The 11,977-nt window shown below is 40.3% G+C and overlaps 1 pseudogene; it reads right to left on the reverse strand.

Annotated features, from left to right (window-relative positions):
* Nucleotides 1–4,137: 4,137 nt before the first annotated feature.
* Nucleotides 4,138–11,977, reverse strand: part of LOC102870515 — a 37,182-nt pseudogene continuing 29,342 nt past the window's right edge.

Consider the following 11,977-nt stretch of genomic DNA (forward strand, 5'->3'; position numbering starts at 1 on the left):
CCCATTTTGTCACACAGGCGTCGTGGCCAGAGAGGACAGCGAGGCGGGTGTGGCATTCGCCCCTAGTGCTTCTCATCCATGTTTTAAGAGTGAGTGCTGTTCACTGGGACTCATATAGTTAGTTCCTTAAAAGTGTGCCGTGCTCATGGGTGACATACTTTACTGTTTGAGTTAACCTGTTATGTAGCTCAAAGGTGACTTCAGGAGATTGTTTTGTTTCAAGGTTTAAAGATTATCTCAGGTCAACCTTGTTGTTAGAGGCAATCAAACAAGTACTGACTCAACACCCTCATGAACAACACAAAGGCCCATCCTCACAACCACGCTTTGTGCAAGCCCATTCTTGCAGACACCGTCAGTCTGTCCCTTGAGGGTTGTCCTCTTTTCCACCGATCCTGCACTGGCCCTTCCTGAGAAATGTCTGGAATACTTGAGACAAAGTCTTACCATCCTGGCTTCTCAGGAGCATTTTGACTATAGTTCTTCCAATCAAATGTATTTGTTTCCACATTCTTCATCAACACTCTAACCCAAAAGTATCAGTTCTTCAGTCATCCTTATTCATTGTTCAACTTTCTAATGCTTTTGGAATAAAAAATATAAAAACTCATTGCTGTCAAGTTGGAACCGACTCATAGTGGACCCTGCAGCAGATTTTCAGGAGGCTGTAAAACAGATTTCCCATTTTTCTCTCTGGGTGCGGCTGGTGGATCGAATTTTCTTCAGAGAAGTGGCCTGTGGGTTAGCAATGTGACTCCCTAGGGCATAGTGTATAGGAGTTGCCTGACAATACCCTGACTTGAGGGAGGCTCACCTTAGTCCTAAAGGTGACACTGCTTTTAACACTTTTGGGAAAGTTTTTATATTGATTTGTTTATGAAGTTAATATACATGGAGTTTCACACTTTCCTTCATTCACACTGTGTTTCATACAATCATTTCTATTTGTTTTATAAAATTTATCATAATTGAACTATGCCCACCATTATCCTTTTTTTTCCTTTTATTCCAGATCCTGCAGGATCTTTCCCAGTTCCTGTACCCACTGCTCCTTACATCCACCACATTGTGCCACCCTATGATTTCCCCTCTGCCCATCCTCAACTCTCTGTATTTACCCTCCTTTACTTGGATCCTCATACAAGTTTTACTAGTCTTCTATTCAACAATAATAGTTGTATGCAGTATTTGTCATTATGAGACTAAGTTCACTCAGCATAATGCTCTTCAGTTCCTCCCTAGTCATGTAGTAACTTTTTTAAATCATTGTTCTTGAGTGTTGCATAATATTCCATCATGCAAATGTACCACAATTTCTAAAACTATTTGATTGTGGTTGGATATTTGGGCTGTTTTCATGTTCTTGTGATGGTGAATCATACTGCTATGAACATTGGTGTACAAATCTCTGTTTGTGTCTCACATTAGGGATGTATTTTGTCTCCATACCTTTTCAATCTATATGTAGAACAGATCATCTGCTGGGCTGTACGAGGAGGAATGTGGCATCAAAATTGGTGGAAGAATCATCAACAATCTGCATTATGCAGATGACACAACGCTGACTACTGAAACTGAGGAGGACCTGAAGTGCTTGCTGCAGAAAGTCAAGGGCTGCAGTCTTCAATATGGATTGAAGCTCAATATCAAGAAAACAAAGATTCTCACCACTGGGCCAATTGGCAGCATCAGTATGGATGGTGAAGAGATTGAGATAGTTAACAGTTTTAGTTTGGTTGGCTCCACAATCGACACTCTTTTTTTAAAAAAATTATTTATTTATTTTTCATTTCAATGAACATCTACAGAGATTTTGGAATTCCATTTATTCATTGTTGCACCCTTCTCCCCGCCCACCCCCCTCCCCCTAATCAACACTCTTGGTAGCAGCAGTCAGGAAATCAAGAGACAAATTGCATTGGGAAAGTCAGCTGTGAGGGACCTCTCAAGAGTACTGAAGTGCAACGACGTCAGGCTGGAGACTAAGGTGCACCTGATTCAGGCTATAGTCTTTGCAATTACATGCTATGCATTGGAGAGTTGGATGGTGAATAAGGATGATAGAATGAGAATTGATGCCTTTAAGCTTTGGTGCTGGAGAAGAGTGTTGAATATATCATGGACTGCAAGGAGAACAAACAGGTTTGTCCTGGAGAGGGTGAAGCCAGAATGCTCCTTGGAGTCAAGGATTCTGAAGATTTGTCTGACATACTTTGGGCATGTTGCAAGGAGAGATTGGCTCTTGGAGAGGGACATCATGTTTGGGAGAGTGGAGGGACAGCGCAGGAGAGGAAGACCCTCGATGAGATGGATAGATTCTGTGAGTGGGGTGGTGGGAATGAGTGTGTTTGAGACGGCGAGGTTGGCACAGGATAGAACGGCGTTTAGGGTTCTTGTACATAGGGTCACTATGAGTCGCAAGTGACTCGATGGCACATAAAAACAACAACATATATTGCTAGCAGTGGAATAGCTGGGTCATATGGAATTCCTTTGTTCAAATAGTAAACTGCCTTCCAGAGTGGTTGCACCATTTTACAATTCCACCAACAGTGTGAGAGAGTTCCTATCTCTCTGCATCTTCTCCAACATGTATTACTTGCTGTCCTGTTAAACTTTGCCACTGCTACTGGGATGAGATGGTATCTCATTGTGGTTGTTTTTGTTTTGTGTACTGTCAAATCAGATCTAACTAGCACAGGTGGAGATTGCCCCTCCTTCTCCAGTGGAGCATCTAGTGGATTTGAGCCATGTGTCTTTGGGATTGAAGTGCAGCTTCTTGCCACTAGGTCACCAGAGCTCCCTTCATTGTGGTTTTGATTTGCATCTCTTTTATTGTCAGTGATTTAGAGCATTTCTTCATGTGTCTGTTGGCCATCCAAATGTCTTCCTCTGTGAAAAGTCTTTCCAAGTCTTCTGCTCATGTATAATTGGGTTACCAGCCTTTTTCTTGAAGAGGCCCAGTAGGATTCTGTAATCTTTTGTTATGACGTCCTTGTCTGAGATGGTATTGCCAAATGTTTTTCCCCAGTCAGTAGATTTTCTTTTCACCCTGTTGGGAAAAGATTTTGATGTGCACAGGGATTTAATCTTTAGACGGTTCCATTCATCAATTTTATCCTCTCTTGGTTGTATATTTTTGGCTGTATTTGTCAGCCTTTTTATATCATGGACTAGGTTTTCTAAGCTTGGTATCTTATGTCTTTGTCTCTTGTGATCTTTGTGGTTTTGGGATCTACCTTGAGTTGATTTTTGTGTATGGTGAGAAATGTGGATCCTGCTTCAGCTTCCTTTTTTAAGTTCTTAGGTAACAAATGGTATCAATTTATTATGAGTTTGATATGAGGAACACCACAGATTTAGAAACAAGTACAGAGTACTTGATTATTTTTTTAATTCCACAAATACCTAGCACCCAAAAACACATGTAAACAAATCTTTATGCTGCTCAAGAACTTCTTTCCAATCTACAATAAACTAAATGGTACCAGTTCTAATAGATTACTTTATATGTATGTTATGGTTCATTCATTACTTTGACTGTATTACTGATATAGCAAAGAGGGAAGATTTTTGTGTTTATTTAAAACAAATTAACAAGTTCAAACACCTGTCTTCAGAAAAGCCAGCAGCATTTCTTAATATATTTAAAGTAAGATTTGGCCTAAGCTCTTAATACTTTTATGAACAAGTATTCAACTGAACACTCTTAAGGGAGGACAATATGAAGCAATTTGCACTTTCTCCTGGGATAATAGAAACAAGGTAAAGCAAATTGAGATTTTTTCCTGACTGAATGACTGTCTTGTTTCATACACTCAACTCTATAACCCTAGAACCAATATCATATATGCTTATATAGATACTTATAATGTTTAATAAAGTCTTGTTTGCTTCAAAATTAAAGGGTGATCTTTTTCCTGGTCCATCATCTAAAGAAAACAATAAATAAAGTAGAAAAGAATGAATTGTTTTGTATATTTCTGCAGAGGAACAGGAAACATAATTTAAGAGGTTCAGAAAATTCACTGTACAGAAACAGTTTATATGAACTATCTGTGCAATATTTCTAGGCTGGTGTATTTAAATGCAAGAGCTCCTCCAAGATAAGAAACCACATTGATTCTTGCACAAATTTTATGTTTCTTCAATTGCAAAAAAGAAGCTTTTCTTTTCTTTTAATTGCTCATATGGTGGTAGATCTGAGTGATTAAAGCATGTATGGCTTCTTGGTATCCAGGTGTCTTTGCCCACTTTTTCAATATAAACATTTTGAGCCCCATTACTTCCCATAAACTCAGCAAATCCTTCCGGAGGTCAATGGCAGGATCCAGTGAGAAGAGCTACCTTCTTGCTTCATTGTCTGTGTCTTTCACAAACTGCCAAACCCGAATGATTTGCCTGCTGTTTCTTGTATAATTCCAATAAGCAGTATTTCTTTGCTAGTCTGCCAAGTCAATCTCTTGTGTGCCACGTAACATGACCTCCAATTCTTTTTCATCAAAACCTTAGCCATTGAAGGGGAACAACTTCACTGAAACCATCAAGGAAAGCTTTGGTTTGCTCTTGCACTCCTCAAGAAAAACACCCTTCTGTCATTAGTTCATATTCATTTTTGTTCTCCTCAGTCATTAGGGATATCAGAACTTCCCAACTTGAGATCATGTCAAGTAACTTTTCCCAAAATCTCCCTGTCAATAGAAAAGTACTTTTCTAAGCCATATTCTTCAATGTTATTGTCTCTTATCCGGATAAGAGAGTTATAAAATTCTGTATCAATAGATTCTAAATCCTTAACAGCAATTTTTTTTTTACTTAGCACACACTTGTGGTAACAAGAAACCAGTATCTATAAACTTTTCATGGAAAAGTGCCATAGCAATAAAGCAACCAATAAAACAGATATATGAGAGATGATGAGGCTTAATGGTTGACGCTGGATTAATTTGCAGGCAGGAGCTGTTCTTGCCAGCATACACAAATAAACGATACACAGGGTGCAAGAACTTCATGTGAAAAGAATAAAAACCATTCTCTTGCTAAACCTCCAGAATCAAAGTCCTTCTCAAAGTATTACATAAAATTGCCTCCTCAAGTCACATGGTTTTAAGGCCATTATCTGTTGGAAGGAATCTTCAAACACTGTCTAGCAGGACATGTTGATCTTCACCTGACTGGGTCGTGCATTAGACTGGCTCAAATAATGGAAGTGAGTTAGTTTCCACCTAAAGCTGTGTTCGTGAGTGATTTGTGGACCACCTTTAGTCATGGATGACTTCCCGTTCCAAGGATCTTTAAATGTTGTTGTTTTTGTTATGATCAACATGTTATGATCAACAACATATCGAACATCATCTCAGTACACCTGCTCTCCCAGCCTTCTGGCATGGTTCTTCATTCTCTAGGCCTTGAGTTCTCCGGGCTTCTCACTGGGTTGTTTTTTATATTATGAGTCACAAAGTAAACCCCTGTCCATTGACTCTATCCTTTTCACCCAGCCTGGTGGCAAAGGCCCATATGAGTCATTTTCTACAGCTAACATGGAAGCCAAATAGAGGTATTATAGGTCGGCCTGTTGCATAGCTCTCTGCAATTGGTTCCATTGAGACCACCAGTGTTTAAAGTTGATTCACATAATAAATTTCCATGAGCATCAACTCTCCTTTCCCAACCTGGACTTAAAGGCTGTGGTCATTCCCACATGGCTGTTCGGGTATTATGATACACAGAATAGGTTCTACAATGAGGTTCTTCTATCTGCTCCCACCCTGATGGTGTTGTGGTACATGCTCTGCAGAGCCATTGGACTGTCTTATTTTGACTGCTTTAACAGTAAAACTCTTCCCAAAAGTAGAGGTAACAGGGTCTAAGGTACTTCTAGCTTCAGATTCCACTGTTGCATGCACTGGTAGAAGGAATACATTCATTGTGTTCTGAGGAAGTTGGTATTTCTTAAACTAAAGAGTCTTCATTGATGAAGATTATCTGACCAACAGTGTTCCCCTGGCCCAGTTTTGACTGCTGATATTGAGCTTCTTCAACGATTTCTTCCACAAATGTGGTCAGACAGATCCCTATGCAGCCAATCAGGTGAGATTCACCTGTAAAGCCATCATTTACGTCTTTATAAAAAGGTATTTGCAATAAATAAATCATTGTAAATACAAAATTCAATCATTCTATTTCCAGACCCATTTATATCACCAAGCTCACATTTTCCAACTACTATTCTTTCTTCACTGTTTTCTACTTTTGTATTTCAGTTACCAGTTATCATGAAAACATTTTGATTGCTTCTTGGGTCAATTTTGGACTGCAAGAATTAATTAAAAAAAATTCAATTTCTTCCTCTTTGTTGCTAGATGTTGTTGTTGTTGTTAAGTGCCATTGAGTCGCAGGTGACTCATAGTGACCCTATGAAGGACAATCCTCAACACTTGTGTGTCTCTCATCCTCATATTATTTGAATAATAGTCGTGTTAATGGGTCTTCCTATTATGTGTATTCATATTATCCTATCACTCACAACATTGTATAGCAGGATACTATGGGAAGTCAAATACTAAATAATTGTAATAAACTGAATGCTATTTCAGGATGTGGGGGAGGCAAGGTAACAAGCTAGAGTTCACCCGGAGGCATTAAGGAAATCCTTAAGGGTTTACCAGATTCTTACATTGTATTTACTGACCCCTCCCTCCTGAGTCAAGGGAAGGTTTTCAATAGAAAGAGCTTGGCTTCATTTGCATTGAATTTTCTTTATGATTTGCTTCCCCTGATTCTCAGTACATACAAAGAGGGGCATGGCTTGAGATGCTTCAGTTATTGGAACTGCTGGCCCCCTGTCTTTTACACTCTCTGTTTATCTCATTCCTCGTTGTCTGTCTCATTATTAATAATTATTAAAATACTTTATCTTTGGTCTGCAACAGGATAGGACTTGAAATTTATTTTTTTACTATAAATGCAACACCATTCTTCTTCTGGTTTTCATTCCCTGCATAGTATACTATATGATTATCTGATTCAAAGTGGCCAAAGCTGGTCCATCTCATCTCTCTAATGCCCAGTATGTTGATAGTCACACATTCCATTTCATTTTTAACAATTTCCAGTTTTCCAACATTCAAGCTACGTACATTCCATGTTCCAGTTGTTAAATTAGGTTTATTATTGTTTTCTCTCATTTCAACTGACTACAGACCATTGTCTTTCCAATTACTTGCTATGCGTCTGAGAGCTGGACAATGAATAAGATTGGTGGGAAAATAATTGATACCTTTGAGCTGTGGTGTTGGAGAAGAGCACTGAACATCCCATGGACGGCCAAAAGAACAAACAGATATGTCTTGGAGGGAGTGCAGCAGGAGTGCTCTTTGGAGGCAAGAATGATAAGACTTTGCCTCACGTACTTTGAACATGTTGCTAGGAGGGGTTATTCCTTGGAGAGGGACATGATGCTGGGAAGGATGGAAGGAGGATTGATGAAGAAGAAGACTCTCAACCAGGTAGACTGACATGGTGACTGCTGCAATCCGCTCTTGCGTGTCAGGAAGTGAGGATGCACAGGACAGAACAGGGTTCAGATTTTTTATTCATGGGGTCGATGTGAGACTCACTCAACTCATTGGCACCTAACTAATGTAAGTAGCCTGCATTATGTTTTCGGGCTCAATCATCTATCAAGCAAAACTTTTACTTCACCAGTCTACACTATATCATTCTTCTTTTCCAAGGAAAGTTTCAATTGTCCTTTTATTCTTTCCAACTTTCTATTGTATACTGAGAGCCTGTATCAAGCCAACAGTTGCTCTTCCAAACATAGCACCTACCTGTAAAGTGTGGTGACTCCACACTTAGGTTCCAGTGTAGGCTGTGGGGTTATGTTCACAGTCGGCCATTGGACCCATTTTGGATTTGAAGAACTACTGGATTTTGTTGTGTTTTGAACTTCTCAATCACAGCTCTTTCTGTATATATTGCTGTTCCAGACTAGTATTCTATTTTTCTTTTTAGTTTAGCACTAGAAACAGTTTCTGTAACTGGACCCTTCCACTGTGGTCAGCACTAGTATCAGACTTCGGTGAAAGAGAGGCCATGTTCCAAAATTCACCTTAAACTATGTACCAAGAGTTGTGCCAGACCTAGGATATAAGATATGTAAGACACAGATCCTTCTTGCAAGGAACACATAGCCCAGTGAAGAGACAAACCCAACACAAAGACATCAACTCCCACTGGCCACGGCAGAGGCGACTCCTGCAGCTGTGGGCACCCCTCACCCTTTGCTCCCAAGATCACCATCACACAGCAGGCGAGGTGGCAGAGCCACCCAGGCATCGCCCCAGCAACCCAGGCCGCCTGCAGCCACTCAGAACCTGCCTGCTCAGCTCACCCCACCTTCACCCCACTCCCCACCCCCCACCATCCTCCTTTGGCAACTCTCATCTTTTCTCCATTTATTGTGATGTTGCCTCGTGGTTCTTTTCTCTGTGTTGAGTTGTGATCCACACTGAAGACTGGAGGTTTTGATTCTTCATGGGAAAGTGTTTCAAGGTCTCTTGACGCTCAGCAAGCAAAGCTGTGGCATCTGCATATCTTAGGTGGTTGATGAGTCAGTGATGCACCCTTTTCCTTACTTTAAACCCCAAATATCCCCTGCTTATGTTAGACTGACTTCTGCTAGGTCTTTATACAGGTTGCTCATGAATACAATTAAGTGCCTGGAATTCCCATTCTTCATCATGTATTTCCTAAATTGTTATAGAAATGTAATCGATTGCTTTTGCATAACCAATAAAAAAAACAGGTAAGCATCTTTCTGGTATTATCTGTGTTCAGCTAAGATCCATCTGGTGTCCCAGGTCCTCTTCTTCAATAGTTGTTGTTGTTATGTACCATTGAGTTACTTGCGATTCATAGCGACTTTATGTATGATAGCCCTAAAATCTGGTCTATCCTGTGCCAACCTTATTGTCTCTGATACATCTACCCTCATTACCTCAGTCACTAAATCAATCCATCTCATTGAGTGTCTTCCTCTCTTGTGCTGTCCCTCCACCCTCTCAAGCATGATGTTCTTCTCCAAGGACTGGTCCCTCCTTGCAACATGTCATAAGTTATGTCAGACAAAGCTTCAGAATCCTTGCTTCCAAGGAACAGCCTGGTTTCACCCTATCTAGGATGAACTTATTTGTTCTCCTGGCCTATTGTCCTCCATTGTATATTCAATACTCCTCTCCAACACCACAGCACAAAGGCATCCATTCTTCTATCATCCCTAGTCACTGTCCAGCTTTCTGATGCATAGCAAGTAATCTTGAAGACTATGGCCTGGATCAGGCATTAGTCTCCAGATTGACATAATTTCTCTTCAGTACTCTGGAGAGGTCCCTGACAGCAAACTTTCCCAATACAATTTGTCTTCTGAGTTCCTGGCTGCTGGTACCAAGAATGTTGGTTTTGGAGCCAAGCAAACTAAAGTTATTAACAATCTCAATCTCTTCACCAGGTATCATAATGTTGCCAATCAGCCCAGTGGTGAGAATCTTTGTCTTCTTGATGTTGAGCTTCAATCCATATTGAAGGGTGCAGTCCTTGACTTTCTGCAGCAAGCACTTCAGGTCCTGCTCAATTTCGACAAGCTGAGTTGTGTTATCTGCATAACACAAGTTGTTGATGAGTCTTTCTCTAATACTGATGTCACATTCCTCCTCATAGAGCCCAGCCACCCATATGAACTGTTCTGCATATAGATTGAAAAGGTAGGGAGATAGGGCATATCCCTGGTGTATACCCTTCCCAATTTTGAAGCATTCAGTGTTTCCTTGCTCTGTTCTGACAACTACCTTCTGGTCTAAGTATAGGTTTTGCATAAGCACAATAAAATGTTCTGGTGGCAATAAATGAATGGAAATCCAAAACCTCTGTAAATGTCTATTAAAATTAATAAAAACCAAGGAAAAACCCCACAAAAAAACAAAACAAATTTTCTGGGAGTCCCATTCTTCTCAGAATTGGCCACAGTTTGTTGTTATCCACACAGTGCATAGTCAATGAAACACAGACCTTCCTCTGGTAATCTCTGCTTTCAACCAAGATTCATCTAACATTAGCCATAATATCCCTAGTACAAAGGTTTTTCTAAACCCAGCCTGCATATCTGGCAGTTCTCTGTTAATATGTGGTTCCAGTTATTTTTGTATACTTTTCAGCCGAATCTTGTTTGATAATTTCCACACTCTTTAGGATCACCTTTCTTTGGAATGGGAAAAAATACAGATCTCTTCTAGTCCATTGACCAGGTGGTTGTTTTCCAGATTTCTTGGCACAACTTGTTGAACAAATCCAGGGAAACACCTCTTTGTTGAAACATGTCAATTGGTATACCATAAATTGCTGGGGCCTTGTTTCTTTCAGAGCAGTTTGAACTTCCTTCATCACCAGAGGCTCTTGCTCATACATTGTTTCATTAAATTCTTCTGTGTCAGCCAATTCCTTTTGGTACAGTGACTGTATACTCCTTCCATCTTCTTTTAATGCTTCCTGGATCATTTAATATTATGTTCAAAGAATCCGTAAATATTGCAACTTGAGGCTTGAATTAATTCTTAAGTTCCTCCAGCTTACAGAGCGAGTTCATCCCTTTTAATTTTCTGACTCCAGCTCTTTGCACAGTTCATTATAATCTTTGCTTTGTCTTCCCATGGTGATCTTTGATATATTCTGTTCTTCTTAATTTCTTCCCTTTGCTTTGGCTTCTTGGTGTTCTAGTGCAATATTCAGAGTCTCTTCTGACATCCCTCTTGGTCTTTTCTTCCTCCTCTGTCTTTGCAATGACCTTTTGCCTTCTTCATGGATGATATTCTTGATACCCTCCCACAGCTCATTTGGTCTTTGCTCATTGGTGTTCAAGGCCTCAAATCTGTTCCTGAGATGTTTTCTTCAATTACTTATATGCAAATTCAAGTTGAAGTTGAAGAAGAGAGCTTAGTTATGACTTTGATTATATCCTGTAAATCCTTATTCTGCGCTTTTTCTGTGCCAGGAACAGTTCCAAGTGCTTTATGAGCTGCATATTTACTTTTTATTTGTTTACCTATGAGGCAGATACTTCTCATTTATTTCCCTACTTTTCCCTATGAGTGGACAAAGGCCCAGATGGCTCTGTGTCCTTGATGTGGGGTTAACACAGTAGAATGTGGAACCCTTGTTTTTCCTCTGTGTGTCATGTCACCTCTCTTTCTGACTGGCAGGCCTCATCTGTCCAAGTTTTTTTTTCATCTTGATCCCCAAATGCCCTTTAGACTTTGCAGAAGCACGGCTTTAGTACGGCTTTTGGACACAGGCCCCACTGGGAGGTGCTGATGTTTACTCAGAGGCCCTGCTCTTGCGTGTGAAAGCAGCAGCAGGAAGTACAAGTCATAGAAAACATGACACTTTATACACATCCCCTGGGAGCCCTTCTCTTAAAACCTGACACTGGCCCTTTCCAGGCAACCCCCATCTCCAGCAGTTGAGCAGACGGATGCTCGTTTACAAGCTGGGGGCCATGTCAACTAGGTCTCTTCTACTCCACAGCTCTGAGTTAGAAATTGAAGTGCACGTAAAACCCAAGTCTTCAATATGAACATTAATACTACATTTAATAAAAAACGACTATGAGATATCATCTCACCCCAGTCAGAATAGCAAAATTTAACAGAACAGCAAGCAACAAGTGCTGGCGAGGCTGTGAAGAAACTAGAACACTTATTCACTGTTGGTGGGAGTGTAAAATGGTGCAACCCCTGTGGAAGGCAGTATGGTGCTTTCTCAAAAAGATGCATATAGATATACCATTTGACCCAGTAATTCCACTACTGGGAATATACCCCGAAGAGACCATAACTGACATCCAAGCAGATATATGCACACCCATGTTTATTGCAGCTTTGTTCACAATAGCAAGGAGTTGGAAACAGCCTAAGAGGCCAGC

Source organism: Elephantulus edwardii, unplaced genomic scaffold (assembly GCF_000299155.1).
Source record: "Elephantulus edwardii isolate Elephantulus edwardi_28Jun2011 unplaced genomic scaffold, EleEdw1.0 scaffold00045, whole genome shotgun sequence".
In the NCBI taxonomy this organism is placed as follows: Eukaryota; Metazoa; Chordata; class Mammalia; order Macroscelidea; family Macroscelididae; genus Elephantulus; species Elephantulus edwardii.